Below are 6,000 nucleotides of genomic sequence, written 5' to 3' on the forward strand. Positions count from 1 at the left end.
AGGGTGAGGAGCCCTGGTGAGGGTTTCAACCTGCTGTTGAGGGACACAAAACTTGAGCTCCCCACTCTCCGTGTAATCAGGCCTCCTGGGATGTCCCCCTGGGCCATGTGTCTCCGCAGTTCTGGCCCATTCACAGAGGCCAGGGACAAGATGACATTTGACACTCAACATCGAGGTCCTTGTCCACTTTTGACCTGTCACCAGTTTCTCCATATGCGTGTCCAGGATTGAGGTCCATACCCCCACATCTGGCCCCACATGTCCCTCATCGTCTGAGCGAGGCTCTGGGCAAGACTGCACGCCCAGCCTCCACAACGAACCCCTTGGCCATTGCACGGCTCCTCCTCTGTCAGCCCCTTGTTCCCTCTACATTCCACTCTGGGCCACTCACCTTCCTGCCCTTCAGAATTTGGGTTGGTTTATATGGGAGAGGGAAGAACTTTGACCCCTCTGCAACCTCAGTCAGACCCCGATGGGCTTGGTCAGCAGCATTGCCTGGGCCACAGAAACAGCTCCAGTGTGGCCACAGCACCACAGCCTTGGGACTGCCCTGGGTCTACCTGAGGCGGCTTCCAGCAGCCCCTCTGGACGAGGCTTGAACCGGCAGAGTGAGCCTCCATATCTCCTAAGACCCCCGTGTCTTGTGAGGGAACTGTGGACATTGTTGGTGGGAACTGTGCTCTGGTGAAGGACACAGCCGAGGCTGGACATTGTATGACTGAACAACCAAGTCACTGTTTATCTTACAAGGATGCAAGTGAAATTTTGTATTTAGGGGCCAGAGTGATAGCAAAGCGATGGGGCATTTGCCTTGCACAGAGACGACCCGGAACGGACCTGAGTTTGTTCCCTGGCATCCCAAATAGTCCTCCAAGCCTGCGAGGAGTGATTTCTGAGCATGAAGACAGGAGTAACCCCTGAGCTCCATTGCCTGTGGCCCAATAACAACAACAACAACAAAAGTTGTATTTAAAAAAGAGAAAAAAGGGCCTGGAGAGATAACTCGGAGGTAAGGCGTTTGCCTTTCATGCAGAAGGTTGGTGGTTCGAATCCCGGCATCCCATATGGTTCCTTGACCTGCCAGGAGCGATTTCTGAGCATAGAGTCAGGAGAAACCCCTGAACGCTGCTGGGTGTGACCCAAAAAAACAAAAAAAAGAGAGAGAGAGAGAGAAAGAAAAAAGGGGCTAGAGAGATAGCATGGAGGTAAGGCATTTGCCTTGTAAGCAGAAGGATGGTGATTGGAATCCCGGCATCCCATATGGTCCCCTGAGCCTGCCAGAAGCGATTTCTGAGCGTAGAGCCAGGAGTAACCTGAGAGCTGCTGGGTGTGACCCAACCCCCCCAAAAAAAAGAAAAATGTGGGACGAATCCCAGGCCAGGCCCCCCTGTAGGGACAGGAGAGGTGAGGGGGTGTTTGAGGCATGGATGGGAGGGGTCCCACATGGGAGAGTCTGACTGGCCTCCAGTCATCGGGTTCTCCAGTAAAAGGAGAAGGGGAAAGGGAGGGGAACAGCCAAGGGGCCCGCAGGCTCCCAGCAGCAGCTGCAGACCCTGGGGCCCCTGCCGCCGGCTGCCCCATGCAGGAATGCGGCGAGTCTGGGCCGGGTCCTGCTAGAACTTCCCCAGCTGCGCGGCCGGGCAGATGGGGCTGGTCTTGAGCAACGGCTGACAGCCAGGATGGACAGGCAGACTCTTGCATGACCCCACAGCCGAAGCTAGGCCCTGGGGGACGGCTGGTCCGCCAGACAGGCGGCAGAGCTGCATCTCCCCAGACCCCAAACTTCCAAACTGCCATGTCTGACCCAGGACTCCAGCTGCCACCCCTGTCTCTGAAGACAAGCCCTGGGCTCAGCCGGCCAGTATGTAAGGTCAGCTGGTCCCAAACGAAAGCCTCACTCTGGAGCTCAGTTTCCCTCTGAAATGTAGCGCTGCATCCCAAGGCTGGGGCCGAGAGACAGACAGACAGACAGACGACAGACAGACAGACAGACAGACAGACAGACAGACAGACAGACAGACAGACAGACAGAAAACAGTCTTAAGGCTCTGGCTGTTTGATCCCCAGACCATCAGCACCGCGAGCTGGGGAAACCAGCACCAAAACCCCAAATGAAAAAAATGTGGATGTGAACCGGGGAGGGAAGGCCTGTGACCTGGGAAGCTTCAAGGGGGTTCCTGACCTCCAACCTCTGCTGCCCCTCCTCATTTGGCTCTTCCCCTGGATCTGGCCACGCTCAGCTGTGCATTCCCTATACCCTCCCCACAGTTCTGTCCCTGCCCCTCCACCCTTGGCCCCGCCCCTTGTGTTTGGCCCCGCCTCCTCTAGCTGGACCCCGGACAGGGGCTGGCCTGGTCCCAGGAGTGGAATCTGCCCCAACAGGTGTCATGAAGGTGCAGCCACAGGTGCATGCCCAGAGCACGGGGGTTCCACACCCGGCAGCCAGATTTCTGTGTTTCGGATGCGGGGACACCTGCAACCTCCCCGCAGGGCCGGTTAGTGGAAGGAGGGAGAAGAGCCCAGTGGCCCGAGGGCCGGCCATGCCCACAGGACTCCCTCAGGCCTCACCTGGCCCGCAGGTGGCAGGGTGCCCACCGGGCTGGGCAGGGCTGCGGTCCCAGGTCTGCTGCCCGATGCCGGCCAGGAGCAGGAGCTGAAGGCAGCACGCGGCCTGGCGCTGGGCTTTGGCTGCCGGCCACCAGCCCTGGCACGGGCCGCCGGCTGCCTGCTGCCAGCTGTGGGAGAGGAGCCTCCTCCTGCCCGTGGGAGGATCCAGGGTGCGAGTGACAGCAGCTGTGCCACACCCTGCCTGCGTATGGCCCTGGGACTCCTCCATCCATATCTTCTGTGCTCCATGTGGGGCCAGGGGAGTGAAGTGAGGGATCTGGCCCAGCTCACAGCGGCCTCCTGGTCCCTGGACAAGCCACAGGGAGCCCCACGTCGCTGGACCCCACCCTTCCAGGGGTCTTTGGAGGAACATTGGGGACCATGAGCTAATCTAGGCAAGCACGGGCTTGGCCAGAGCTGGAACACCAAAAGCTGCATAGGAGGGGCTCTAGGGAGGCATATGGTGGCACCTGAGTCTGAGTCCTCCATGGGACTCCTGACTCTGTAGCCCTACATGGCCGGGAAGGTGGAGCACACAGGGACTTTGCTCTATAACTGCTGCACCCTGTCCCCCAAATACAGTTTGAGCATTAGGAGACACTGACCACACCCCACAGAATAGCAACCCCTCCCCCAGGAAAGAATCACTAACACAAGGCATGGGAATACAGTGGGGAGAAAGGGGGCCTGTGGTCTCTGGCGGTGCCTGAGCTGATGTGCCACTGCACCTGGGACAGGCATAGGGACCCCAAAATCAAGGCAAGAGCCCCCTCTTAGAGCCCTGGTGACACCTTCCAGAAGCCCTAGGCCCCTCATCTCTGCTCTCCCGGAAAAACTGGGCCAGCCTAGCTCTACTCAGCATCCTTCCTCCTGCCAGACAGCAGGTCCCTCTCCTAGTAGCCCCACTGGCCTCCTCTGCCCCAGCTGGGACAGATGTACCTGATGTTCTCCAAAGCCCAGTGGCATTGCTCATGGGGTCCGGCTTCACCATGCATCTGTGTCTGGGTGGTTTCTGAAATAGGATCTGACCATGGATGGGTGGGAGCAGGGTGTCAGAATAGGCGGATGGACATGCTGGTGGGCAGAGACACATGGACAGAGGTGGAGGAGCAGAGCTGGATAGGCAGGTGAGCGGCTAGTGCCAAAAGTCTGACCAGGTGAGAACCTAGTCAGCCAATCCCTGAACCCCAGACCCTGCCATCCATCCCCATGGACAGGTTTCCCCAGTCCTGGCAGGCGAGCACTGTTGTCAGGAGGCACCTGCTCCTCTCCAGCTGCATCTCCTGTTGGGACTCTCGCCACTCCCTGTGTGGTGGGGAAGGACTTGGTAAGGACAAAAGCCATGTGTGTATTGGGGGCACACACATGTCAGGAACACACGTGTGTTAGGAGCACAGGTGTCAGGAACACACATGAGGAGCACATATATAAGGAGCACATGTCAGGAGAATATGTTGTCAGGAGCACATGTTAAAAACACGTGAGGGGGCCGGAGAGATAGCATGGTGGTAAGGGCATTTGCCTTGCATGCAGAAGGATGGTGGTTCGAATCCCGGCATCCCATATGGTCCCCCGAGCCTGCCAGGCCCGATTTCTGAGTGTGGAGCCAGGAGTAACCCCTGATCGCTGCCGGGTGTGACCCAAAAACCAAAAACAAACAAACAAACAAAAAACAGTGAGGGGCCGGAGAGATAACGAAGCGATGGAGCATTTGCCTTGCATGCATCCCCACCTGGGAGGGACCAGGTTTGATCTGTGGTATCCTAGATGGTCCTCCAGCCTGGCAGGGTGATTTCTTTTTTGGTTCAATGACATGAGGGAGGGGTGCAAGGGGGGAGGGGCATGGGAGAAGGAACGAGGGAACGAAGGAAGGAAAGGAAGGAGAAAGGAGGGAGAGGGAGGGAGGGAAGGAGGGAAGGAAGAGGGAAGTAGAAGGAGAGAGGGAAGGAAAGAGAGGGAACGAAGGAAGGAGAGAGGGAGCAAAGGAAGGAAGGGGAGGAAGGGAGGGAGGGAAGGAAGGAGAGGGAAAGAAAAAAGGAAGGAGAGGGAGAGAGGAAGGGAAGGAAGGAAAGAAAGGAAGGAAGGAGGGTGGGAGGGAGGTGTAAAAATAGCAAACCTCCAGAAAGGAAGGAAGGAATGAGGAAGGAAGGAAGGAAGGAAGGAAGGATGGAGAGGGTGGGAGGGAGTTGTAAACATAGCAAACCTCCAGGAAGGAAGAAGGGAGGGAGGGAAGAAGGGAGGGAGGGAAGGAAGGAGGGAGGGAAGGAGCCCAGGGTGATTTCTGAGTACGGAGCCAGGAGTGGCCCTTGAGCGCTGCTGGGTATGGCCCCCAAAATCAATAATTTTAAAAATAAAGAAAAAAAAAAGAAACCCACATGAAGAGCCACAGATCAGGAGTACACATGTGAGGAGCATACATGTCAGGAGTACACACGTGTTAGGAGCATAGTTCCCAGAGCTACCTGCAACCCCTGCCCCCTCTGGTGTTTCCGTCCCACATACAAGCCGGGTGGGTCACCTGGACAGATGTCGTGTGTGTCCCTGCAGAGGGGACAAGGGTAACCATCCTCCAGTTGGCCCCTGCTCTGTGGGCCAGAGGGAGGGGAGCAGGGGACAGAGACCATCTGGCACCCCCTGCGCAGGACCACAGGTGGGGTCTGCCGGCCTCCCGGGGCTGGGTCTCCACTGCCCTGAACAGCTGCGGAGTGAGCACTGGGGCTGTGCTGGCTGGAAGAGCCAGAGTACGGTGTGTCACATCAGTACCAGTCCCCATGGACCTGTCCCACCAGCACCCTTGACGCAGCCTTGAGTGGTGGGGGCAGTGCGGGCGCCCAGGCCGCTCCACTTCACACAGGGTGGCCTCAGCAAAGGCCCAGGGCCACCATGTCCACAGGGAGGGTCTGTCGGTCTGTGCCACCACCCTGCAGAGATGTCTCCCCATCCTTGCTCAAGAACCAAGTGCTCACACATTCACACCACGTGCTCACAGCCAAGTGCTCACTCCACGAGCTCGCCAATCTTCCTCGCTCACACATGCTCAGTTCCATGCACACTCACATGTTCATATACGCACATCTATGAACTGGGTGCGCCCAGACCCTTGGTTTAGGAGGAGCTGGGGTCTGGCCACCAGGGCCTGGATTCAGAATTGAGCCGTCAGGAGCCCGTGTGTGAGGAAGAGCAGGGAGGGGCCTGGGAGGCAGCTGCAAGGCCAGAGAATCCTTAGGCAGCACAGGCACAGGCAGCCGTCAGGAGGTAGGGGGCTGGGCTGAGCCCCATGTCACCTTCCCAGGGGCCCAGAACTCGGGAATGGGGCCAGGGGGGCCAGGAGGGCCAGAGGGCTGACTGTGGGGGTCCACCCCCACCTCGCAGCTGCTCCACCCGACTCCCCTG

The sequence above is a fragment of the Suncus etruscus genome, chromosome 1 (assembly GCF_024139225.1).
Source record: "Suncus etruscus isolate mSunEtr1 chromosome 1, mSunEtr1.pri.cur, whole genome shotgun sequence".
NCBI classification, from domain to species: domain Eukaryota; kingdom Metazoa; phylum Chordata; class Mammalia; order Eulipotyphla; family Soricidae; genus Suncus; species Suncus etruscus.